At 52.0% G+C, this 27,024-nt stretch overlaps 1 protein-coding gene across 5 annotated transcripts in view; it reads left to right on the forward strand.

The window, feature by feature from the left end:
* The window catches only part of DLGAP2 (discs, large (Drosophila) homolog-associated protein 2), a 667,132-nt gene that overhangs the window by 265,234 nt on the left and 374,874 nt on the right, over window positions 1–27,024 (forward strand). The gene's annotated exons all lie outside the window — the stretch shown is intronic.

Below are 27,024 nucleotides of genomic sequence, written 5' to 3' on the forward strand. Positions count from 1 at the left end.
TTCCCAGACTAGGGAACCTTCATTACCCAATCACTAGGGGTCTAATCGGAGATATTGCCACCAGCCTATGCCACAGCCATAGCAACTCAGGATCTGAGCTGTGTCTGTGACCTACACCACAGCTCACAGCAACTCGGGATCCTAAACCCACTGAGCATGGTCAGGGATCAAACCTGCAACTTCATGGTTCCTAGTCGGATTCATTAATCACTGAGCCACAACGGGAACTCCTAAAACTTCTTTTTAAAAGGGTTCGTTATGGGTTTATAAATAAATGACATAGGAATGTTAAAATACATGTTGAAATTCAGAAAAAAAGGAAGAGGATAAATGTCGGCCACAATTAATTACTTAGTTATGAGATTTGACCCCAGATTCACTGTTAGTCAAGGCATCAGAAATGTGGGTCAATTATAGAAGTTCTCTTCTTCAAAAGAGGGAGAGGATGTTAAATTTTAAGAGGAATATTCTTCCTAGGGTCCGACTAGGGGAAAGAAGGAGACCTGGACAGTCCAGCGTCTGTTCAGACCCATTCCCCCCACTGACTCCAAGTTGTGGCCTCTGCCTTGGCCGCTTTGGGGAGCCCAGGAGAGCAGTCAACTTCTCTGTTTCTCATCATTCCTTGCTGGATTTTAGCAAATACCGGATATTACATGAGATTTTGAAGATTTAGCAAAGATTTTTGCTTTTTTATGGAGTTTAAGTTTGTATTGACTTCATTACCCAAATTTATACTCTGAATATTTTTAATTGAGCTCCTTCATTCCATAAAGTATACATATATTCATGTTTTATGAATATTTTAAGTATGAATTTAGAAATGGCCCTTCCCCTCATAATTGTACTAACTGGCATCATGAATTGATGAGAATCAGATCTTAATGGCTGACTGAACAGGGAAAGTTTATGTGATATGAGTCTTTTGTTAGGGAACAAGTTCGAAAGCAGATCATTAAAAAGAATTTAAGAGCATTAATTTCAAATGTGAGCACCGTCCACCCCAGCAATTACACAGGTTCCCAAAGTGAGTAATCAAGCTATGAATGTTAACTTAAGAAAAGAAAGTCTTATTTTGCACCACAATGAAACTTTTCCTAAAATAGAAAGTGACTCCTGTATCCCATAAAGGAGTGGCTCCCGGAAAAATGCAAACTCCTAAGGCCAGGAGGCCTCTCTGCCCACTCTTCCCAGGCATGGTTTTGGAATATGGTGAGGGCATCTTATTTTGTAAAATAAAGCAACATTTCTACTCTGGGCAAGTCTCTGGATCAGGAAGAACTTGTAATATCCATTACAAACCTGTGGTCCCCGTGTGTGACCAGCGGGCCTTACTGGTGGTAGCGTTCACGTGAGACCACGTGGAGGACCGCGTGCCCGCCCACATAGCACATCGGCCCGCCTCTTGGGCGGGGCCTGGACCCCAGGTTCCCCGCCCCCTTCGAGGGCACACTGCTGAGCTCTCCAGCTAATTTTCAGTCTCCTCACCCTCCCCTTCCCCACTTGAGATGCGTAGCCGCAGGACTCAGTGTCCCTGACTTGCCAGGCCACACCTGCTCCTCGGAAGCCAGCCCAGCATCTAGTTCCGTTCCGGAAGTTTTCTGTGGGAGTCAGTCCACGTGGGCCGCCGGCCTTTCCCTTTCATCCTGTCTTGGCCCCGACATCTTCTCCTTCTCCGGATGCATAGGGCGCAGCCAGGTAGCATCCCATTTTTCCTCAGTGTCAGGGTCTTCCCCCCGACAGACACCCCACCTGCCTCCTCGGCCCTCCTCGCCCCGGGGCGGTTTCTGCCAAGTCTACGCCTCCATCCCTGCAACACCCAGGCCCTTGGCTCACTGTTGGGGTTGAAGTAGGTATTTTGCAGATATGCTAAAAATGCTAATTTGTACCAACTTCCAAGTCTATGCTGTTGTTATCAACCCTGAACTGGTTAATCTAATGAGGAGGCAGAGAGGATGTGGATGAGAACTGGGCTCTGGGATTTTATCATTTTTCATGACCAATTAAAGAAATATTTTCCAAACAAAACCAAACCTGAGCATGTTTCCCTCTGGGGCCAGTTCTGCATCCATCCCACAAGGACCAACTGCATTCTTGTTGAGCCCTGACCGTCTGCCAGATGCAGGGTCCTGCCTCACCCCACAGCCCGCCACCCTCTGGGCAGCCCTAGTGGCCAAGGAAGCAGAGCTGGGGGGTTGCTCTGGCCTCCCCGCAGCATCTCCGCCCACATCTTGCTTTGGTTTTCCTGGGGCCAGCTGCCGGGTGTCCGGCGGGGGCCCAGCGGTCTAGAACAGGCCTGGAGGGGAAGGTGACAGGCTGCAGTCAGTGTCCCCTGGGAGGGGAGGGCCAGGGGGACCTGTGAAGTGCAGGGAGGTGGGCAGACAGGGCCCCCTGGAAGCTGGGCACTTGGGGTTTGTGTTTCCAATTTTTTTCCCTGATGTAGGCTTATTTATTTATTTTTTGTGCAAAAGCCAAAGAGGGTGGCAACCCCCACAGGGAGAGCTCTCATTCTCGGGGTCTGGGTGGAGGTCTGGTCACCTCTGCTTCAGTCGCTTCAGTGTTTCTGTGCTGCCAGTTTAAGATTCCATGTCCAGAGACCAAGAAGCCCAGGCTCCAACTCCGGGTGCTGACTTCAGCCTCACAGACTTGGCTTTCAACACACTTCACTCAAGGTCAGCCTGTGACAGAGACCATGGGGCCTGGGGCTCTGACACCCTGCAGAACGGCCAACAAGGAAGAAACAAGCCCAGGCCCTACGTGGGAGCTGGTGTCACCATCACCGCCGCAGGCCCGCTCTCCGGCACAGAGGGGCCAGAGCATGTGCGGGCGGTGGGCTCCCAAGGATTGGATCCACAGACACGGTTGGATAAAAGCAAGTGTTCACAAGTATCCACTGAACTTGGCGTTAGTAGAACAAACCAGAAAGGCTTCTTTTTTCAGGGAAGTGGCCTTATTCCTCTTCTTGATTATAACCACAAGCTAAGTACTAAGAATGCAACTCAGAAGGACAATCCCTCTCTAATCCCCCCACCCTGGCTACTGACGCCTCTGAGCCAAGGCTTCGCAGGCACACGTACAGCAACGTGCTTATCTTCTGACACTTTGCTGTTGTTTAGTGTTTTGCTTTGGTGTCATAACCCACGTCTGTGTCACACGTGCCCCCGAGGGTCCTGATTTGTCGACCACTCTTATTCAGGGCCGTGGGGAGGTTGTGTGTCTTCCTCGGATGCGCCTTGACCCAGCTCTGCATTTCCTCCTCCCCCTCCTCCCCTGCCCATCCCCCTCCTGTCCCCTCTTCCCTCTGACCAGCCCTGGCCACCCTTGGGACCATGCCCTCCCAGGTCTGTGCCCTGAGTACCATGTGGATGCCTGTTCCCGTGGCCTGGGTCTCTTTCCCTGGAGACCGCATGGCTGGCTCCATCAGAGACCAGCTGCTGTGAGGGCCCCTTTGTGCCCACTCAGCCCCTCTCGGGCCCCCTGCACTGGGCAGTTGCCCAGGACGCTGCATTTGGCTTGAGGCCCTTCTGCTGCCGTCTGAAATTCTCAGCTGTTTTCCAACAAGGAGCCCAGTCGTCTTTTGCCTGCAAGAGTGTGTTTGGTGTCCTTGTGGAGGAGATAGGCCAGATGGGCCACGCGCTGCACAACATGGGGCCCAGAACATGGGGCCTGTAGGGCATGTGTGTGTGTGCGTGTGTGTGTCACAGAGAGACAGAGAGTTATTTCATGGATTTATGGAGCTGACAGTTCGGAATCTGCAGGGCAGGCTGATGGCTGGAGACCCATGGGATATCTAATGAATGCTACAGCTCAAGTTCAAAGTCAAGGCAGAATCCCCTCTCCTCGGGGACCTCAATCCATTTCTATCTGGGTCCTCAACTGATTGGACGAGGCCCACCTGCTCTGTGGAGAGCAGTCTGCTTATGTAGGGGCTGCCAACTTAAACACAATTCCATCCAAAAACACCTTCACTGCTCCACATAGACTAGTGTTTGACCCTATACCTGGTGCCAAGTTGACAGATACAGTTACCACCCCCCAGGAGACACAAGCTCAGTGCTGGGGCTGCTCAAGCCTGAGTGAGCTGGGGGGCTTGTGGTGCTTACAGGGGACCCTGCACCAGCTGTGGGATGTGCATCAGCCTCTGACATGGGGGGCAGTCCATCCCTCTCCAGCCACAGGTGCCACAGACAGGTCTCATCTCTGAGGAGGGGGCTGCCTGGGGGCAGCTTAGCCCCAGCCCAGGTTCCTGGTAGTAGAAACTGGGTGCAGGCCTGAGGATGGATATCTTCGATGCTGTGGAAGTCGTTAGCAGCTGGCACATGAGTGGCTTCAGGCCCCCCAGGATGGTTTCTTCCCCATCCACTCTTTGGGTTTTGAAGGTTGTCAGGAGGGTCCATGGTGAATTCCAGGGACAGAGCATCAAGGGTTTAGGGTAAAACCAAACACTTCCAGTACAGAGAATGAATAATTTTGTTTTTCCAGGGGGGAAAAAAAATCCTTCGAGTGCTTTTCTCTGTTTTCTGCTGAGGCTTAAATTTTTTCGTCCTTTGACAATATCCCGTCTTTCAGTCCGTCTTGTTTCTATGGAGACACCAATGAACTGCAACTTGAATTCTGTGGTTCATCACAACATAAGGCTCTTCTAGGTCTTGATCCGAAGCCTCCAGACATACACTCCATTTTGTGTTATCGAGTGTCCAGCGGGCACTCCAGTGACAGGTGTGGCCAGGTCTACATGCTTGTTTTCTGCGGAAAGGGGTGCATGACGCTCCACACAGCCGCCGCTTAGCGTGGCAGCTAAGCATCCCCCCACATTTGGACCCTCCAGCTGCTGCTTTCATGTTTGTCTTCATCATTGTTGCTCTGTGCAGGTGGTTGTTTTGTTTAGAGTGGGAAGAACGCTGGGGGCTGGTCTGCTCTGGTCTGGAACCGCCCTCCACTAGGGTGGTTGTCAGCCCAGGCTGCTGTAACACAACACCACAGGCCAGGCGGCTGTGACCAGCAGGCACTTCTCCCAGTTTTGGAATCCAGGCCCCGGCAGGTTCAGCATCTGGCGGCACCTTCCTGGTTCACAGACGGCATCTCTGTCCTCGGGTGCAGGAGGACTGGGGTCCATGGGGTCTCTGTCTTCAGGGCACTGGTGCCCTCATGACCTGTCATCTTCCAAAGCGCCCCCCAACCATCTCTCTGGGGATTAGGGCCCAACACATGGGTTTGGGGGGCACAGAACTTCAGTCTGCAGCAATAACCTTGACCCTCATTCAGCAGAGACAGGACCCTCTCGTCGCCTTTTGCTTGGTGTTTCTAAGTGACGGGCACAGAAGCCCAGGGCTGGAAGCTGAAATTACTGGGCCAGATGCAGGAGGCGCAGAGCCTTGCAGAGGCCACTTGGCCCTCCGTCCTGCCCTGGGTGTGGACACACCGACAGGTGGCCAGTGTCTAAGTGGTGGGGCCCCCCCCTTGCCTGCCCAGACTCAGGCCCCTGGTTCAACACCCCTCATGCTGGGAGGCGTGGCCAGGCCCCTCTCGGGGCTCCGTCCTTGGGTGAGGACTGTTCCCCATGTCTGTTGTCAGCAAGAGGATATGGAATAAGAAACAACCTGGGGCTTGTCTCTTATTCCTTCCAGGAGTATTACTTTAATAATGGGATGTGAATGCCCCCCCCTTTCAAGATGGTTGTAAAGGTCAGAAGCTGGAAGTAAGGCCATTTAACACATAGCGGGTGCCCTTGAATCATGATCGCTGCTGTTGTCACCACCACGATCAGCTCTCGGGCCAGACAGTCCTGAGCCACGGAGGAAATTTTGTGAGGCTTCACTCTTTGTGTTATCTTTTCCTCTTTCAGTATTAGAAAATATTGCTTTAGTTCTAGAATCCAAAGTAAAAAGGTGATAAAGCAGTTGTACACATTAATAAGAGTTCATTCATTTTTCAAGATGGATCTTAAGCATGAGATGCCTAAGAAATGTCTGTTGAGTAAATGTTTGCCTGCCTTTCCCCAGAGAGCGTGCTCCAGCTGAATTTGACACCAAGAATGCCTAATGATTTTAGGACACTTTGCATATTTTGAAGAAAAGAAGTTCATTTCTCAGCAATCAAGGTCTAGAATGTTAAATGAAGAAAAGACTTAAAGTAAACATCTTAAAAAACAGGTTTGTTTGGAAATGACGTCGCCGTGAATCTTTTTCCTAATTACCAGAAGGCAAACATGCAAAGGGTGCTGTCGGCACGTCTGGATTAAAATTGGACCCATATTTGTGCTCCGCATGATGGCGGAACTGGAGGTGGATTATGCCCAAACCCCTCCCTAAGAAGAAGCACCTGGGACCCGTGTTTAAAAGATTGCTCAGCTCCAGCTCACTTCCTCCACAGAAACTTAGATTTAATGGGTTTGGGTTGGGGCTCAGAAATGCAGCGTTGAAAGTTCGTCTGGGTCGTGCTCATCCCCAGGGTCTCCAGGCAACACCACACTATTTGGTCCAGACCCACCAGCCTTGTCTCAGAAGCACCCCTGTGGCAGGGCAAGCCCTTCTTCTTCTCAGACCTGCCCTGGGGCCAAGGGGCACTGGCTGCCCTGCCCCCCACTCAGCCCCCCTTCCACCCCCCCATCACCTCCACAGCTTCTGCTCTGAAGAGACCCCTCAGGGAGGGACCTCACTGCAGACAGAGCTCTGGTTCTCTTTTAAAGCAACACTCATGCAGAATGTTCCAGAGGCAGCTCCCTCCCCAGCACACATGAGCCTTGGAGGACAGCCGAGCCCACAGCACTCCTCACTCACATCCCGGACACGCTTCCCCACACCCAGTTGTTTCCTCACAGAGCCTTTACATTTGCAAACTCAACTGGACATGAGTCATTCAGGTGTGAGATGATAAATAAGACGCCAGCAGGATGCTCACCAGCCTCTGGGTCCCGATGGTGCCAGGAGGGGCTAGGCTGTGTCCAGTGCTGGAGTCCAAGGTTCAGTGTTGGGGAGGCACTCTCCCCTTCCCCACCCACATTGGTGTCCACTGTGTCCTCAGGTGGGGGGCTGGGCTGTGTCCAGTGCTAGAGTCTGAGGATCAGTGTTGGGGAGGCCCCTCCTGGCCCACATTGGTGTCATCTCTCTGTGTCCTCAGGTGGAGGGGCTTGGGGTGTGAATGGGCCTGTGGTTTAACCTTCCTCCTGGGGGCGGCTCCTCAGGGTCAGTTCTCACAGCCTGCGGGCAAACCCATGCATTCCTGCCCAGGCACAGACTTGGTGACATGGCCAAACTGTTTGCTTGGGAAACTGCCCAGGGCTTGGGGACGGTCGTGGACAGATTCCGTACCTGCCCCCAGTCCCTGGATATGCCCCTTTTCCTTTTCTCTTGCTCTGGATGTCTCCAAAACCATAATTGTAATGTATTACTGTCACTGCCTGTACCTTCTAGGGGGAGGGGGCATGTGTTTCGACAGCTGGTTCCTTGGGAAGGGGGAGCTTCAGGGCTGTCTCCTCCAGGCTGATGTGCATGTAGAAAATACTACTATTATGACATTTTAAAGAGAGTCTTTGAGGGCAAAAATGGAAAGAGAAACCTGAGTCCATGCTGCTAACCTTCCTGGCACCTAGCCTTCTAAAGCTCTGTGTGCCTTGAAATCTAGTTGGATTTGGTCTTTCTTTTTAGAACTTTTTTGAGCAGCTGGGAATCCTCCCAGGGTGCTCCTGGGAATTATTATTTTCTGTTAGCATCTCAAAAACTTCACAGTAGTAGAAAGAAAACAAGGAGTCCTTGTGCGCTCTGCGGAGACGCCAGTGTGAGCAGTTGATGGTTCTCAAAGTTGTTTGCCTGTACGTGCCTGGCGTGCAGGGAGGCATGGAGGTGAGGCCGTGAGCAGATCCAATGACTTAACCCTCCTGACCTTCCAGCCCAGCGGCCCCACGCCCGCAGCCACGTCTCTGTTCCTTCAGGAGGACCCTGCTCCTCTGGCAAAGCACACGGGGCAGATGAGGAAGCGCTGCTTCCATGTGGGTATTTGAGGCGAGCCTGCACAGGGCTCCCCATGGTCATCAAGTGGTAGCTTGTTCGAGAGCTGCTGGTTCACTTGCCAGAGCAGCCTGACATTTAGCCGTTGGTGCTTGTCGTGGATGGTATTTAGCAGCAGTTCGGGTCATTATGTTTACCCAGCCTTTGGCTTCCTGAGATAATTCACACACACTTAGATCATCCCTTCCTGATTCGTGCATACGTGCATTTCAGGCCCTTTTTTCAGTAACAGCACGTTGCTTGTACTCAGGCTTTTACAAGAACGTGAAGGGGTAGCAGTCAGTCCACAAGGGGGTTTTCAGACATCATGCCTGAGCAGGACGGGAACCCCCTGGGAACCGCCCTCCTGCCCCCAGGCTCAGCCTCCCCTCAGGGCTCCCCACTCTTTCCCTGTCCCCGCATGGGGTCAGGGGGACGGAGATGCCAGGGAAGAGGTACCTCGGAGGAGTTACATGCTCTGCAGAGATGGCTGGATTTGAAAAGTGGGCTTAAATGTCTTACAGGTGGTAGCAGTGAAAAATCCATTTCCTATAGCAGCCCTTCAACCAAAGAGGTGCAGTTGCTTTGCAGCTGTCCATGTGAAACCCGCTTTGAAATTAAGCAACAAGAGACACATTTTATTTTACCTGAGTCTTTTCTGGTGATGGGCTGATGTGACAGTTTTCTGCATGTGGGTGTCTTGAGGCCCAAGAGCCACCAGGCACATGCTACCTGCGGGTCTCTAATGTGGGTCTGCCTGATCCCGGGTGGGTGCAGTGTGTATGTGGAGTAAGCAGAGTGCGCTGACCGGGGTTCTGAACACTGTCACCCAAGGGCTGGATTTGCGGTGGTCTTGTCGTCTGTGGCACGGGAAGGGGAGCTTGTGGTTCTGTCCCTGCTGGATAATTAAGCGTGAAGCCTCTCAAATATCAAGAGATCCCTGAGGGCAAATCCTCAAGGCTTTGCCTCTTCTTAGAGCCTTGCTGAATGAGGATTTTTACTGAAATGTAATGTCAGTGACTTCCAAAGTGTCTCTCGTATACTGGGAAAGAAAAGGACACACCCACATCGGTGGATGGGGCAAGAAGCCAGGCTGGTGGGGCAGTGAGTATTAGCCTAGGAAAGGGCTGTCACCAGGGCAGCTGACCGGGCTGCAGCCGGGAAGGCGGAGGGCGCTGCAGCCAGATGGTCCAGGCTCAACGTTCAGATCCCGATTCCACGCATACAAGTGAGGTCCCCGGAGTCTCGCTATCACAGAGGCAGGAAGTAAATGGTGGGCTGGGGCCAGGGTGGCGCGTCAGCATTTGATGGGGATGGTGGCAGCTTGAGAGAGTGGAACGTTCTGAGGTGATGTGGGGATGGTTGAATAATAGCCTGCATGTGCTTCATGCCACTGAGCTGTGCACTTAACAGTGGTGTGAAATAGTAAATTTTATGTTTATTTTACCACAAAATGAAAGCAGCCAGCATATTTCAGATCACAGAGGAACATTTAGTCCTGTGAGAAAGGCTCAAATAAACAGAAAAAAAAAATCATAAGTCAATATATGTAAAACTGTGTACATTATAAAGTGTTATCTGTTATCACTCTCACTTTACATAGGAATCTACATCTTAGTCTTAAACCACTCTGTGAGTTGGGCGCATCCCTGTAAAATCAGGGCCGAGAGGAACTAAGTCTAGAATAATTTCAGGGGACGAATCATCCCTTTTACTATCTCACTCTGAAACTTTTGTAGTCTCGTGTTCTGAGCTGAAAGCGCCAGCTTGTGATTTGGTGTCCGAACTTTTCAAATCCTGGATCCTATGTTCTCAGCACGTTCAGAGGAAGCTGGTGGAGCCGCACACAGAGGGTGGCCTTGGCGCTTGCCCCCCCCACCGGCCCCTAGCCCTGCCCTGCTCCCCAGCCTTGTGCACAAAGAGGATAGTCAGGACTGTGACATGAGGACAGAGCTCACAGGGAATCACAAAGCAAAGCCACAACAGCAAGAAAATAAAGACTTCCGACCACAAGGTGGCTGTGCGGTCAGAGGTCAGCCCACTCGCAGCAGGACAAGGCTTAGGGATGAACACGGGAGCCCCACACGGGGGGTCAGCTCTGCAAAGTGCTTTCTTCACACGGCTTGTGCAGCCTGTAGAGCTGCTGAGAAGAGATGAAGGGAGAGGGGAGGGGAGCCTGGGGCAGCTCAGCGGCAGGGCTGCCAGGGGTGTGCGAGGTGGCCTGGGGTCCTCGGATGGCATCTACTCTGGGGGTGCATGGGGCCTTCCTGGGGGGTGTCTCCAGCCTCTCACCTGGGTGGCATTATTCCCTTGCCTGAGCCATGATTTGGGGCCACAGGTGTGTGGATATTTAGGGGATGCACTTCCTGGTGGGGGGGGGTGGTCTCAGTCTGCACCAGGTAGGCCAGGAAATGTGGTTCAGGGGTTTCTGGGGAGGACGGGCCTGTATCTCTGAGACCCATCGCCTTCCTCCTAAGGCCCCACAATAAGCAGGCAGGGTGGCTGTCACCAGAATCCAGTGCACTGGGGTTAGGATGCATGCAGCTGGTCTGCTTGCGGCCGGGGCTCATCCTGACACAGGTCCTGGGCTGTCCTGGGGCCATGGGCTATGCAGCCCTCAGCCCAATGATGGCCAGTGCCTGAGGCCACAGGCAGGTCCCAACAGGACACTGGCTCACGATCCACCAGGGCTTCAGGAAGGCCCAAAACATGAAGCTTTGTGGCTACCCTTTACCACGGACATAGCCGAGTACCTCAGGGGGGAACAGTCACCTTCAGGCTGGGCAGGCCCAGCTGTACACACCTGGTGCAGTGTGCCCCAGGACCCCTGGGGCTTCCCCTGTTCCTGCAGAGGAAGAAGGCCTGGTTCATGGATCAGGTGGGCTCAGAGGTCCACAGGTACCTTAATCAGGTGGGCCTGGAGGTCCAAGTTTACCTTAATCAGGTGGGCTCAGAGGTCTGGAGGTACCCTAATCAGGTTGCCTTCTCAGCGCGGAGGGGCTGACCTCAGGATGCTGCCTCCATCCATGTCTGTGGGGTCTCCCAAGAGGCCCAGCAAGTTCCTATCACCAGTGCACCTGCAAGGAAGGGTGGTGACAGCCTGAGAGCCTCCAGAGGCCATACCCCGGCCCCCCCCCACCTGCTCACTAGCGGAACCCTAGCTTCTCCTAAATGGGCCATTCTGTGTGGACTAATGCCCTGGAATCAGGACTCGGGCCTGGGTGCTGTGTGTCTGAGAGGGCTGCCCCGATGAGGTCCTTCCCCCACTCTGCCCAGGTCCTTATCCCAATGCACTGTGCAGGAGGGGTGCCCCGACTCCTAGCACCAGAACACAGGGTGGGGCAGGGGCATCCTGCACTCAGGAGGTACTCAGCCGATGGAATTGGAAAGGGCTCTGGTGTGGGGTTCCCAGACCGTCTGGGGCAGGGCCTGCAGGGGCCACCCATGGCCACGTGAATGCAAGGAGTAGCTTATCTGTAAATGCTGATCAGTGTTTTTTCATTCTGCTGGCTTGCATTTACAAAGTTAGGTTGGAGGACATCAAGTTTAAGTCACAGCACAGACCTCAGGGTGTTCCAGCTACCCGCCCTCCACCAGATGTAGGACTAGAACCAGGAGGCCCTGGTCCTGGTTACTGCCTGCCAGGACCAGTGGCCTGGGGTGGGGGGTGGGGCTGTGGGGACCATGCCTCCAGGCCCCTGAACTTCCGGGACCCCAGCTCAGCACCCCCAGGCAGACCAGCAACACAAATCGGTGAGTGCCCTGGGGCAGGTCATACAGTCCCAGGGGTTCAGCACCATCATGTGGTCATGTAACAAACCCAGGTTGTAGCTTCAGATAATTTCCAGATGCTGTCCTAGGAAGGGAGTGGTCACAGCAACCCCAGTGGCTGAGTGGCCATCACAGCCCTGGTGGTTCTGGGAGAAAACCCAACTCTTAATGTGATTATGGGGAGCACTTATCTCTGCACAGAGAATAAGACTTAATTGAAAATGACCTTGTGAAGCACATCGTCCCCTGGGGTCATGGACTAACGTAATAAAGCTTGGGCATCTCTAACACGTGACAAGTCTGCAGTTTTACAGGAGCTCCAGTGGCTGGCCACCCAGCAGGCGTCCCTAGATCAGGACAGAGGGACAGATGCCTGGCGCCATATGGTGCCATGTGTGCTGCACTACTGCTGTGGTTTGTGGGGTTCTGGGAACAGTGAGGCCGTGGGGATGGTTCTGGGCATTGCACTGGACTAAGGAAGTGGAGCCGTGTGTGTGTGTGTGTGTGTGTGTGTGTGTGTGTGTGTGATGAGCGTGTGAACTTGTGCATCAAAGGTCTCCTTCAGCCCAGCCTGGTCCCCGCCATGAGCCAGGCCCATGATGGGTGGTGCCAGGAGCAATTCACAAGGAAAACTCAGCTGTTTGGGCTTTGTGGGCTCTGTGGTGAATGAGTCCTAGAAGCAGGTTTCCTTAAGCATCTCAGACACACTTTCTTCTGGGAAGAGTCTTAGCGGATGAGCAGAGCAAGGGCAGACGGTCTGTTACACCAAGTTTATTCACTGCATGGAGAAGGCCGAGTTAGATGCACCAAAAATGGATTTCCCTTCCTAATAAAATGGGACTCGTGTGCTGCTCAGGTCAGGAAGACTGAATAAACCCACGCAGCGACACTGAAGCTGGTGGGTTTATTTAAATTGGGTGACGCGGAGGGAGCAGGGCTGGGCAGCTTATTCGTTCTGTGATTTTGGCTGGAGGCTGAATTTGCACCTGGGGTGGGGCAGTGACTGGGGGTTAGCGGGGGTCCCCAGAGGGCTTTCCAGGAGCAGGAGTGGGTCACCTGGCGGGGCATAGGTTGGGTGCCGAGCCATCACCCCTGTCCTGGAGGAGGGCCGCCCAGAGCTTGGATCTGAGCTCCTGCGGCCCAGGAGGGCCAGGAGGCCATCTGCAGTGGGTCTTCAGGCGGTTGTACTTGTGCCAGACAAGGGCCAAGGGCCCAGGCCGTCCAGGGGAAGCCAGCTGGTCATTATTCCTTGGGGTCTCATCTGAGCTGGGGTAAAGGAAGGGCCGCGGCTGGAGTGGGAAGGTCAAGCCTCCCAGCCCAAGACAGACCCCTGTCCCCTTCGCTGGAGAGAGCCCACGCTGACCCTGCCCGTGGGTGGCTTTCTGTGTCACATGGCGTCTATCCCAGTTCTGCTTTCCTCCTCGCTCTCTCCCCAGCAGAGCCTTTTCACAAACCACAGACATTCACGGCCTTGCTGTGGCTGTGCCCAGGCCCCCACTCCCTGCTCCCCTAAGTGGCAGCACCTCCCTTCCTCGCCCAACTTGGGGATCAGCAGCCCTGAGGGGAACTGTGTGTCCCTCGGGAACTCCTGCTTCTGCTTTTGTCCAGCTCAGGCCCAGCTTGTCCCATCACATCAGAGCCTGGGTTCAGCCCTCATTCCTTAAGAGCAGACAACAAGCATATCCAGGCTCATCCTGAGTCTTTTCTGGAGAAGGTCGTGAACCCCAGCTTGGCTTGTGTTCTCCCTTTATTTTGGTTTGAAGAAACCATCCTGTTTTCAGGTCTTGTTTCAGCTCCTAGTGACAGATGTCACCTAGGTTCACAGCAGCCAGAACAAAGGGGCCAAGGAGGGTCACCCACAGAGGGTGGACCAGGTAATGACATCGTCCACACCATACGATGCTCACCCTGGAAAGGAAGGGGATTTTGACCCTTGCTCCAGGTGGATGGCCCTGAACTAATCCAGGCAGAAGGACATGTCTCTAGGGGTCCATTCACGCCAGGTCCTGGAGGAGTCAGGTCCTCAGAGGCAGAAAGTAAACCGTGGGCCTCAGGGGCTGGGGGTGGAAGGGGAGTCCGTGTTTAATGGGGATAGAGTCTCATTTGGGAGGGTCAGGAAGTTGTGGAGATGATGGTGGCGATGGTTACAGGACATCTCAAATGAACTTGATGCCCTGAGCTGTGCACTTGACAATGGTGACGGGGGTGAATTTTATGTTGTATATGTTTTACTGCAATGAGAAAATGGGAGGAAAGGGACATAAATGACAGCAGAGTCAAGTTCTGGGTAGGAGGGAGGGGCCAGAAGTTTCTTGGGAAAGAACTTTGCTGAAATGTGTGAGTTTGCAGACCCTCCAGAGAGCGGCTCTCATTAGTCCAGGCAGGGACTTTCCTGGTCTGAGAGAAGAAGAGTGGGCTTGCACGTCAGACCCCTTCCGGAGGGCGAGCCTGGGTCCCACAAGGCTCCGTCACAGCCCACAGCCCGGGAGCAGAGCAGATGGGACTGTGTGGTGGAAATAATTTGAGCACAAAGGCGGTGGGGTGGAGTTCGCGCAGTGTCGGAATGTCCCTGGGCCCACCGCACGCCCAGGATAACAGGCTTAGATTCTGGGCCACGCCCCCTGGGCTTAGCACCTCCTCCTGCACCGCCCATATTTTTCACGTGATAGCTGGGGTAGCTGCGTGCAAACTCCTGTTGAGCCCTCACTTCCAGGTGGTGTCAGGAGGGGCCTGGGGAGGTGATGAGGGTGAGGTTGGAGCCTGTGAGTGGATTAGCACCTGATAACAGAGGCCCCACAGAGCGCCGCCACCCCGCCCTGCTTCCCCACTTGAGGATGCGGGAGCCTGAGCCCAAAACAGGTCCTCACGTGGGTCAGCACCCTGGTCTCGGGCTTCAGCCTCTAGAACCGTGAGAGCAAATGTACGAGTCACCTGTGTATGCTGTTCTGTTACTGCAGCCTGAGCGGACTAAGGTGCTGCTTTATAAGGTTGTTCCAAGGATTGAATGTGCTTCTATTTGCACAGTGTTTAAACAACACCCAACATGTCACAGAAGCTATGTCATGTTTTGTTAAATGGCATAAATACAGTGGGATTCTCAGGAATTCTTCTGGGCAATGATAAAACCCAGATAATCAGGAAAATGCATGTGTTCCCAAAGTGAGAGCGCTGGGTCCTGTAAAATCAGGGCCGGTGCTCTCAGGACAGGCACTTGAACGGTGGCCGAGCTCAGCAATCTTGAGATCTAAAATGACAAACTGAAAACATGCCCATGTTGCCTGCTTAGAGCCTCTGAGCTTCTTTGGTCCTCTGTCAGCTGCCACCACTAGCAGGGACAGTACAGGTGCGCTGGATCCTTCTAGGAGCTCAGTGATAGGATGTGATGGTTCACCTCCTCAGAATGCAGAGTGTCACTGCCGAACACCAGCGCTGGGAAGCCAGCCCCCATGGGCCCCCTGCAGAGTATCTGCCCAGGGACAGCTCAGTCCCCAGCGGGCATGTGAAGGGTCGTGGAGGTCCTTGGAAGTGCAGAGTTGGGGGGTAGTCCTGGGATGGCTTTCTGGAACCTGAGAGCATGGCCTTGAATGGGTGTCTGTTACTCAGCGGGTGTGGCCAACGTCAGCTAAGGTACCCCTACCTGGGCCTAAGCTCCTGAGGACTGGGGAACCCCTCCATTTCCAGCCTACTTGGTTTTAGGGAGTTGTTGAATGACTAAATGACGCTGAACCCGTTGCCTTCCCTCCATCTCTCTATGGCTGCACAGGTTGGACTACAAGGACAGGACTTGGTCCAGGGAGTGGGCCATGCTTGCATGTGGATATGTGTGCTGTGTGTCCCTTCCTGGGTGCAGTGAGGGCCAGCGCCTGGCAACCTCCCCTGGGGTCTGTGAGGCCACCCTCCGCAGCTTCAGCTATAGTTTGGGGCGAGGAGGACTTGGAGTCAGAAAACCTGGGTTGGAATTTGAATTCCACATGGTGGGGCCGTGCAGCCTCACAGAAGGCTCAGAACATTTCCTTCCTCCTTCGGGCCCTTTGTCGTAAGTGGGGGGATGGTGTGTACCCCTCGCAGCCGGACCAGAGCAGATAATGTATTTGAAAATATCCAGCACAATACGTGGGCCGTGGTAGGAACTGCATAAAAATCAGTGGGATTGAATTTGAACATGGTTGGTGGGAGGGCGCAGACACCAAAGCAAACACTCAGCGCCAGCCAACAGCTCTTGGCTGAACGTGCAGAAGGGAGATCCCAGGGCAGCTTCTGCCAAAGGGAAGCTGAAGATAAACCTGCTGTAAGCCCCCAAAGAGACCCAGAGCTACTCTGCAGAGTCCGAAAGCTTTGGGGGAGGGCTTTAAAAATCACCGCCACCACTTAACTTCCTGGACGCTTATCATCAGGAAGGGGTTGGAAAAACCAGCACAGTCTCTCTGACCTCCCTCATGAAGCAGGTCCAGGCCAAGCTCAGATGGTTCCACGTGGTGCTGCCTGAACCCCCATTTCTGAAGCTGCGGACGTTGTTTTCTGGAGCAGAGATGTGACAACGGTCTGCGTGGGGAGACACCGCTCGTGGAGGTGCTGTTGTGGCACACGCCCTGCCCTGGGCCAGGAACTGAGGCAGAGGTTGGGAGCCTGTAATCAACTGTGGACAAGCAGGTGTCAGGTCTGGAGGGCAGAGGCAGGTGTGTTTGTGATGGTGGGGGAAGGGGGCCCCCCTGCAGAGGTGTGAGTCAGGAGGGAGGGAGGAGCTGAGTCTTGGGTGGAGGTGAGCAGGTTGCGCCAGAGGACCCGATTCCTCCCTGGGGGCAGGGGGGTGGTGCTCAGATGGAGGTAGGGCGCCGACAAGTGCTCTCAGGAACCGTGAGGCCCTCAAGCAGTTCACCTGCACTGGGAGGTGCACAGAATCGATCCCTGAGATGCTTTGGGGCTCACAGCCCCCTGCTCCCCTGTGGGCAGCACCTGTTCACAGATTTTCAAATCATTGTTCAGAAATATCAGTATTGCAAGCACGGAAGAAGCATTTTAGAAGTGTGAGCACCTACCCTTTTCCAGGGGGAGGGACCCAGTGGGCTTGTAAAGCTATGTCTCTAATGGTCGTGATGACTTTGCACGTCTGTGGATTAATCTGGCCTGGAGCGGTTTTGACCTGCTCCCAGAATCGGGTCCTCAAAGCCTTCAGTTCAGGTGAGGAGGGCCTGGGTCTGAGGAACCACTGTTCAGCTGTGCCCTTTTCACAAGTGCATTCCTGAGGCAGGATGTATGGAGACTGTGGACTCTCAGGTGCAAGACGCTGAGCCACGTGGCCTGGAACTCGGACCCTGTGCTTCCACCTGGCACAGGTAGGGTCTTGGCCCTTGGGGCTGGGGACCGAGCTTAGGGGTGAGGGCCTCCAAGACCTGCGTTCACGTTGTCTCCCCTGGCAGGATCCTCCTGGACTCAGTCCCGTCTCGCCTCCTCTGCACCCACCCCCCACCCCCCCAGACTCCAACTCTTTTCTCTGCCGCCAAAACAGCACAGTTCATTTGGGGCAGCCATCTGCCTGGATAGGTGCTTCCTTATGATCCAGGAGCAGCGTCAGGAGGGGGCGCCACTTTGTGCCTCTTTCTGCTTCCAAGTGCGGGGAGTGGCCCTGAGTCCCGGCAGATCCTGCAAAAGGATGTCCCTCATGCGGTCACTGCCCGGGGACCAAGTGACCCTCACAGAGTCACCACCCTGGTCTGGAGGAGATCTGGGGTGAGTACAGTGGGCAGTGAGACCCTCTTGAGCATGAACTGTGTCAGGTGGAAGAGAGCTGGCCCCGAGCCAGAAGGCACCTCCTGCAGTGAGTGAGTCTTCAGAATGATTCGCATCCTTGAGGCGACTCTGAACCCTTCAGCTCAGACTTGCAGTAGATGAGTTTTACTTTGCAAGGAGTAGAGATGTGTTTCTAAGGGACCTGAGTGGCATGTTCACCGTGTGTGACATGAGCATGAGGACCACACTTACACACAGGGAGACAGCTGTGCCTGAGATTATCATTGGTCCCACTTTAAAAAGAACACTGGTCTTTTCACATGAGCATGGAGCATAGATGGCGAGTCACTGTGGTCCATACCGTTTGCATGGATGACGCAAAGCTCGTGCCCCTTCTGCCTTGAGGCATCCAGCTTGCAGTGTGTGACCCGTGCTTCAGGTGGGCTTCCCATCTTTGGTAGAAATACTTTTTATTTCAGGCCGCACTTGTTGGAATGACGTGAGCTCCTTGTTCAGGTGCAGGGATTTTAGTAGAAGAGTGTTGACTGAAATCACTCCTTGCCTACCTGTGCCCAGCTGTGCTGAGTCCCTGCCGGTTTTTTTGTGGTGTCCAGACCTTTCTTAGCCCCTGTGTCTGTCAGGTCCTGAGCAGCACTGGCTGGGGAGAGGTGGCAGAGCCCATGGCTGGCCTTGTCCCTGAGCTGCAGTGCAGGGTTTGTGAGCACAGGTCACAGCTGCCATCACACGCACAGTAGCCTGCCTTCCCTGGCAACTGGTTGAGGCCCATGTGATGTTACACCTGGGGGCTGGTTGCCTCAACTTTGAATTCAGGTCTCCTCAGACGCCGTCAGATTTCCCGCATTCCAGGCAGCCTGTCTCACGGGTGAAAGGCAATGGCCGAGCTTGCACATCTGCTGTGACCTCCAACTCAGCAGGGGCAGGTTCTAACAGAAGGCAGTGAAAGTTTTGATGCTGAGCGAGCGCATCAGGCACAGGATGGTCCTGCTGTCCTGCCCAGCGCCGCCTTCCTCAGGTCACCGGCACCCCTGCCGGAGTGGGGATCCTGCTCTGGGATGGCTTGTGCGAATAGCTGGCAGACAGGGTGGCACTGCCAGGGCAGAGCTGGGCAACTGTGTCCCTCTAACAGCACAGGGACTGCAGGTTGGCTTTGAGAGGCCGAAGGTCATGGCTGTTCTGATGAGCAGGCAGCCCTGGGCCTCTGTGAGGCCTCCTGAGCATCCAGGAGGGTGGGGTGCCTTCCTTGGGGGGGATGGGCATGGCCGCCCTGCCCTCAGTGATGAGTTGTCCTGGGCACTTCTCCCATGAGACCCTGGGGGCCTCTGACAGGGCCGTGGAAGCTCAGACCCCGCTCCCAGGCCATCTCCCTTCACAGCTGCCCTGCTGGGGCCCTGTGGTGGGACGGCCCTTCAGAATCTGCTGTCACTGTCCCACATGGCAGAAAGGCCCCCAATTGTATTGAAACCAAATAGGGGCTTGGAGAGGCTGGTGCTGCTCCCTTCTCCACGGGCCCGAGCCTGGTCCCTGTCCCCAAGTCTCCACCATCAGTTCCATACCCATCCTGCTTCAGATTAGCCTGTGGCTGGGGGGCCACTGCCTCCTTGGGGGCCTGAAGTTCATGGCCGGACCCTCCTCAGCCCTTCCTCCAGTAAGAACATAGGCTGTGAGGACACACGCAGCTCTTTCTAGAAAGCGGGTTGGCCTGCTGGTGCCCTCGGGGTTGGAGGCGTGGGTGAGGTATTTGTGTGCCAATCTGGATTGTCTCATGGATCCTGAAATCCACCTTGTGCGCTGTCTGTGCACAGGTGAGCAGAGAACAGACACACACCAGTTGTCCACGAAGAGGCCACTGAGGGGACCTCAGTCACAGCCCAGTTCTGGGGTCTGGGCAGCAAAAATGCTGGGTCACCGATGACAGGCAGGTGTTGTCTGTTAGATGGTTTCTCTCCTGGGAGTGGACTGACCGTCCCAAAGGGCTGATGAAAACAGTAGCGAGGGGCATGTTGGGAGCATCATTGCCACAGCCCAGACCCCAGAGGAGTGTGGCGTGGAAAGGTCAGCCCCCCACAAGGAACGTTTACACGAATGGCAGGTGGGACTGCTCTTCCTCACCCTTACAGTTTCATCGCCATAAACTTGGTTTTCCCTGTGACCGTGTTCATGTGCATCTCACCTGCTTCACACACCTGTAGCTCCTTCTCCAAACACCTAAGGTTCTGAGGTTCATATTGGCTTCAAGCCAACCTGCCCCTCCCCTTTGAAGAATTTTAGTGGAAGACTACGGTGGAAGTCCCTCCTTCCTTCCTCTTTTTCTTCCCCAGGAACTTTACTTTTTAAGTTTAGTTCGGTCTTCAGAGCAGCCTTTCTCTTACTGCTCTGACCCACAGTCGCACCTGTGTCAGCAGAGCCCTGTCAGGAGCCAGGCAGAGAGGCTCCGGGAGAGTTAATTACCTGGGTCGGTCCTGGTCAGCAGGTGGTGGTGAGGGGGGCCGAGGACTCCTTCAACCCAACTGGGTCTATGTCTTCATCTCTTACACGACCTGGCTGGGGGCTAGGGGACTTGCAGGTGTTGTTGGGATAACGGCCATCGTCGCCTGGACTGTTCAACTGTAGAGCTCAGGGTCTTTGAATGAGTGCTTTTGGCTACCTTGTGAGTTATAAACCAAAAGGCGTCCCCATTCATCTACCTTATAGCAATTTCACTTAAAACTGCCTCTTGTATCCCAAGCACAAAGGAAAAGGCAAAGAACAATACTTCCCATTACTCTGAGTCTCAACGGCGGTTCTTTTATGTTCCATTTATTGGCTCGCAATGTGGTGACGGTAGGATGTAACCTCGCAGACGCGGCTCCCGGGACATAACGGCGAGCGTCCCCCAGTCAGAGCAGGAGCCCAGGGCTCCGTGGACGAGCCCAGGATCTTCTGGGAAGCAGTTCAGGCTCCTCACACTGTTTTCCAGGAACCAAATGGGAGATGCCTGTTGCTATTGGCGATTCTAAAGGAAAAACATTCAAGTGTCGTAGTGTTGGACTGAAACCTTGACAAATGATAAGCATAAACCTGCGTGGGCCTTTCAAGTAATTTGTAAATAATCTTTCATTTGTTTCCTAAAGAAACAAATAAAGGAAATAGTACTCTCTTCCCCCTCTTCCCTTCTGCCCTGACCCCTCCCTCAATTTCTCTGTGTCTGTCACTCTCCTTTCCCCCTCCCCCACCCTCAGTCAATTTCTCTCTCTTTGTCTGTCTGTCTCTCCTTTTTCCCTTCCCCACCCTCAGTTACTGTCTCTGTCTATCTCTTCCCTGTCTCTCTCCTTCGCCTTCTTCCCACCCCACCCCCACCCCTTTTGAAAAGAACCTAAAATGAATTTCCCTTCAATACTTTGTAAACATATTAACATTCACTAACAACAGTGTTAAGCCTTAACATCACCTTCTCCTCTATCCTGTCCCATTTGTGTAAAATTACTTTTTTTCACAAGAGGATTCTCTCTTCTGAGACTAAGGACGTACGTGTAGCTGCACCGCATGTTGGAGCAGAGAACATGCTTTCTTGTCTTGTTTGGGAGCGAGGGGCCATGATCTTGAGCACATTTAGAGCTCGGTCTCCTCTGGACGTTGAACAGGTAGCACTGCCCCGAGAGTGGAAGTTTCTCATCCTCACCCCTCAGGGTCCAGTGTTGACACCTAGACACAGTGCGTCAGCTGCTGTTCCTGGAGCTCCGTCTGACCTCACAGGAGCTGGGACGGAGCTTGGGGATGTCCTTTCCCGCCCCTGACAGCAGGTCGAGGGTCCTTGTTACCCTGGGCTCCCCGTGCTCTGAGCGCAGGCTCCTTTCCCCTATTCTGTCCCATTTGTGTTTTACAAAGTTTATACAAGTTTCTGCTTCTTGTCTGGCAGTGGGGCTGCTGTGTGGCTGTTCTGAGCGTCCCTCTCACAGCCTCACCATTCATGAACCTTCACCAACTCATTGCTTTAGCTAATCTGTGCCATTGTTGTGAGTGACCGGTGGTGGTCATTGTTTTTGAAATACGGATAGTGTCATGCAAGTTTCCTTGGCTTCATCCCTGTGATGAAGGATATCCTTGCGCAGTCCCCAGGCGAGGTTCCTTCTTCCTCACACCCTTACATGTTAGGATGTGGGGCTGCCCCCTTAGTGGGGGTCTCATTGCCACCTTAGTTCCCAGTTCCTCTGCCCTCTGACAGTCCTACCAAAGGACCTTTTCTGGTCATGAACACTCCCAGTGCCTCAGTTTTGCTGTATGTTCCAGGTTACGGGATCCCTGAGGCTGTAGCTGGCCTTCTCCCAGAGTGGATGGCAGGGCCTCCCACAGGCCGCGTGGCCTCAACTGTGCAGCCCCCAGATCACGGTCTGTGCAGCCCCCTGGCTCCAAACCCCAGAGGTGTGGGACAGGCTTCCGGCCGGGGATTTCGAGGCCCGGAATCCTCCAGTCAGAGCTGGAGGATTGAGTGCCACTGCATCCCTGAGGAGTTCTCAGCTCTCAAGCAAATGTTTTCTCATGGAAAAATGAGTTTCTTCCATTACCTGAAGTGGAATTTCCTATAATAGCTTCACCCTTATTTTCTAACTGATTCCAGGCATTGCATTTGGATGTCTCCATATACTGAGATCTGTGGGATAATAAACAGTCCTAGATTTTGTTTGAATTCAATGTAACCACTTATTTCCAAGTATATCATGCAAATGAAACCCACTTGGCTCTTGAAAATACGGGCTGTTTCCTTTTGCTGTCTGGTTGGATTCAAATCTAGTAGGCAGGAAGGTGATTTATGCTTGTTTTATTAGGTAGAGATCATAAGGAATGGCTATTTTCTTACAAATGCACGTCAATTTATTTGTGCTTTAGACTTGCATGTTTTGACATATATAATTTATGAAATAGAAGGGCTTTGGAAATTTGAAAGGAAAACATTGCAGAGGAGTGCAGACTGCCCTGTGGCCATGTGGCTGGGGCTCCCCGTGGTCAGGCTGTATGGCTGAGGCTGCTGGGTGGGGACAGGGCCAGGCAAGACAGGGAGAGGTGGAGGGAGGTGAAACAGGACAGGCAGGCACCATGTGGGCACCAAGCAACCTGCTCCCAACCCCTGTAAAAACCACACTCACTCATGGACTTGGCCAGCTCTAAAAGCCGTGAATTTATTTCACACATCTCAGGCTAAGCCTGGAATCAGGGTAAAATGTCCATGTTTTACTCACCAAGTCATAGATTCAGTCTTTAGGCAGATGGGTAGCCACACCATACCTGCCTAGCTATGAACTTCCACCACTGTGTACTCTTAATTCTCAGAAAAGCATTGATTTTTAAATATGAAGATCTTTGGAAGTTGTACTCACACGGAAGCCTGTGTTTGTATGTTTGTATCTGGCTGTCGGTGACTTCTGACGTGGAGGAGGTGACAGTGGTTCCCTTGCCCAGGCTGCATGGGTCACCTCCGGTGAGCTCTGATGTGGAGAAGGTGACAGTGGCCCCTAGCCTGCATGGGTCACCTCCATTGAGCTCTGGTGTGGAGGTGACAGTGGTCCCCATGTCCAGGCTGTGTGGGGTCACCTCCAGTGAGCTCTGACAGGGAGCTGATGTGGAGGAGGTGACAGTGGTCCATCCCCCCAGCTCCCACCTGTGTCCGGAGACTCTCACACATGGAGGGGCACTGTCCTGACACCTGCTACTGGACTAAGGCAACAGAAACCAACATATCACAGCCCTATTCAGAACTCACATCTGCGTGTCCATGGACTACCTACAGGGTTGGAACCCAGTGTTTTCCAGCCAGGCCCACATGGACGTCCCCTAACTCATCCACTCGGGTGTGGCAATTGGGTTGACAATTCATGGAGGTTTCCATAGAATCTGAGTGGAGTTAAAAGATGTGTGCTCTTTTCTGGATCTTTTAATAATGAATAAAGCATGCAAATATTTTAAATAATGTCATCTTCCCATTAAAAATAACAATTATTTGATTTTTGCCTTTGCAAAAAGAAGTAACCAAAAAACTTAATATTTAGCGACTAGGTGTTTACACACTTAGCATGTGTCAGAAATCTTGAAATACCAGAAGTTAGTAACTTTTAACAGGACCCCCAAAATATGCACTATGCCCAAATCATCCTCTGATCAGAGAATATTAAGAGCTAATTGTTTTTAGAGAATTGCAAGTCTAGTCTTTCGTAGTTTTTGATCAACCAATATTGGAAATAAACCCTGAAAGCATTTGCACATTATACTTGGACAAAGATATCAGAAATACTGTGAGCAGGGCTGCCCAGTGTATGCGTATGCAGAGTCAGCAATGCAGACACTTCTCTGGGTTGCTAACATGTTTTGGCAGCTGATGGGCAAAGGATTTTTAGTATCAGCCAATCATAGTAAACTCAGAATTCCACCCCGTGGACCTGTCCTCTCTTTGTGTACAGACATGAATATTAGAGTCATATGTTTAATTAAGAAGGCCTTCAAAAGATAAGATGGGCTAAAAATTAAAGGCAATGATATACTTTTTTAGAACTCAGGAAAGTAGCATCACTAGCATTTACTACTATAATTCTAAATTCCATAAAATATTGGGGGGAAATATCTGGTTAATGTTTCCCTGGGGAGTCATCCCTTCTCCAAGCAAGCCTGGCCTTGTGGGTGCTCAGAGGTAAGACAGAAACCTGCTCTGTGATTTCATGTTTACTTCATTTTGGGAAATATCTGGTTAATGTTTTCACTGGGGAGCATCCCTTCTCCAAGCAAGCCTGGCCTTGTAGGTGCTCAGAGGTAAGACAGAAACCTGCTCTGTGATTTCATGTTTACTTCATTTTCTCAAATTAGCTGGGCTATTGTGTTTGTAACTGAGAGTACAGTTAGATTTGATTTGGTGCATGTTTCCTCTTTTCCGTGTGTGTGTGTCTGTGTGTGTACGCATGCATGTACTTGTACCCTTTTTTACATAACAAAAATTCCTCCTGCTCTGATGGGAGAGAGACATTCTCTGTGGCAGAAAGACACACTTCACTGGCAGAGTCTAGATTTGTGGTTGAAAGTCAGCAGACCATGAGCCTGTGACCCTCAGACCCCGCACTGGTTCAATGAGGCACATCTCACAGGGTCACCCGTTGTAATCACAGCTGACACGTCTCACATGCATCACGTGAACTCAATGAGATGACATAGGGAGCCGTGCCGGGCACAGAGTAACCCTCCAATTAATTGGCTGTGATGAATGTTTATAATCGACAAATGCGCCCGTCTCACTCTTGATTTAAAGAGTTATCTGGAGAAGCAGGTTCCAGGTGATGGGGATTTTAACGTTCCATTTTGTTTCTATGTACGTATGTCTGTATGTGTTTACTTGTTTTTAATCAGTCCTTGCTCATAAAATGATAAAAGGCAACTTAGACATAGTTCACATTCAAATGGAAACAAAATTTGAAAGATGAGAACAAAAGGGACCTGACTTGATGTGAAACACTGTGGTGGCTTGAGCTGGCCACGCGTCCAGACCAGGTGTGGGCGGAGGATCAGTCTCAGTATCAGTATTGATTGTGTCCGTTCAGTGAGAACAGGTGCTGGGCCCAAGGGAGACGTCCGTCCTGCTGGTTTTCACCAGGAGCCATAAAGTGCTGCAGGGCCAGCCTGCGCACTAGCATCGCTGTAACCACGGCAACCAGCCACCCGAGACTCCTCCCAAGCCAGCATCTGAGAGGCTGAGGGCAACACATCAAAGAGCAGCCATGGTGGGAGGGCAAAGAGGGAGGCATCTGGGCTCTGCAGGAGCCCAGCCTAGAGACCTAGAGACTGGAGGTGGACTTTCCCTTGGGGGGGTCTGCTTTGCTTCCTGCAGCCCCTCACTCCCCCGCTCCCCGCAACAGTGGGGCCACTGAGACTCATGGATAGGCTGTAAGCCCTAGATGTGCCCTTAGGCTGTTCTGGAGCCTGACTTAGTCCAAACCCAGAAAGACCTTCACCCCCCACGCACACCTTTACTTGGGCACTTGACTGTCTTAGAAGGATGTGCACTCTTTTCCCTAAGTTGAGAAAAATTTTACATTTATTTTAATTACTAAAAATATAACATGTTCATATTGTAAAAGCAGTGATCCAAGTTTTCTAGGGGAAAACTAGAGTCTTTCTCTGCTTCCCCTGGGTCTGCAGCCATTGCTTTGAGCTGGGGTGGTGCCCGTGTGTGTGTGTGTGTGTGTGTGTCTAAGAAAGTGAGTGGCTTTCCTGAGAAGGAGCTGTCAGTGTCTCACATTAAATGTAGTGCTTGCTCTGAGGGTCTTGTAAGATATTGTCATTGTAAAGACATTTCTTTTGAGTTCTAGTTTGTGAAGAGTTTATCTAGGATATCTTTTTAATGTTATGCTCCTTGGGGGGTGGTGTCTGTTATAACGTTCCCCTCTTGATTTATAGATTCTGCTGGTACATTGGGTAACACCAAGTCATTCATCGGCTTCTGGGATATATCCCACTTGATTATGATGTTCTTTTAATGCCTTAGTGGATCTGAAGGATGAATATTTTACTTAGAATTTTTGCATATTTGCTCAGAAGCAGATTGTTGTGAATTTGAGAGTATCAGTTGTATCTTAAGCTTGGCCAACTATTAAAGGATATCAGTTGTATTTAACTGTCAACATAGACGAAAACAAGACTAGTGTGGATGTTCCCAGAAAATGTTGGAAGGGTAGTGCAGTGATCTCTTGAAATGAATGATAACTTTTTCTTTATATGTGTTTGCTGCAAAATCAACAAGTAAGCACTGTTTGCCTTAGAGTAGAACGCTCTAAGGTAAGGTATCAGAAAGAGGTAAATTATAGACACACAAAGTGGTGCTTTTGACAATGGACTTGTAACTTCAGAGAATCTTTCTTTTCTTTTTGGTGATTTTTATTGCACAATCTATTATATAATCAGCTTACTTGGAGCCCCGGCCAACACCTTGACCTTATAAACTGTTGCATGAAGCGCCGGTGGGTGGACAAGGGATCTGCAAGCCCCAGATGCAGAATACAGGATTCCTGCCACGTTCCAGCAGTTTACTTGAGCATCCTGGGGGTTAAAGGAGGAACACAGGGTTAACTCCCAGCCAGACAATGAAACCACTCTGGGCTTCAGCAGTCAATACTGACTTGGGGGTTTTTCTTGGCAGCATTTTTATTTACTGTAACGTGTTTGTGTATAGATTTTTATAGACTACCATGCTTAGAAGATTATAAAAACATTCATCTTTCTGTAAAACCAGGAATGAACTAGGGTTTTATAACATTCTGTAGGTTATTGGTAGAATAAATCATCCGGGGAAATATAAATACGTGAGCCAAAAAAAATCATTTTTTTTCCTTTTAAAGGAGATTTAAGATGACACCTTATAGATATTTATTTTCCGGAAAAATGAAGCCCAACTTTGTCAAAAATAGATTTTTATGACTGTCTTTCTCAAATTATAAAGCTGATTTGGGGTTAAGAAGGGCCTAGACCAATCATTTTATGAGTCATCAGTTTATATGTAATTGGCATTTTATTC

Source organism: Sus scrofa, chromosome 15 (assembly GCF_000003025.6).
Source record: "Sus scrofa isolate TJ Tabasco breed Duroc chromosome 15, Sscrofa11.1, whole genome shotgun sequence".
In the NCBI taxonomy this organism is placed as follows: Eukaryota; Metazoa; Chordata; class Mammalia; order Artiodactyla; family Suidae; genus Sus; species Sus scrofa.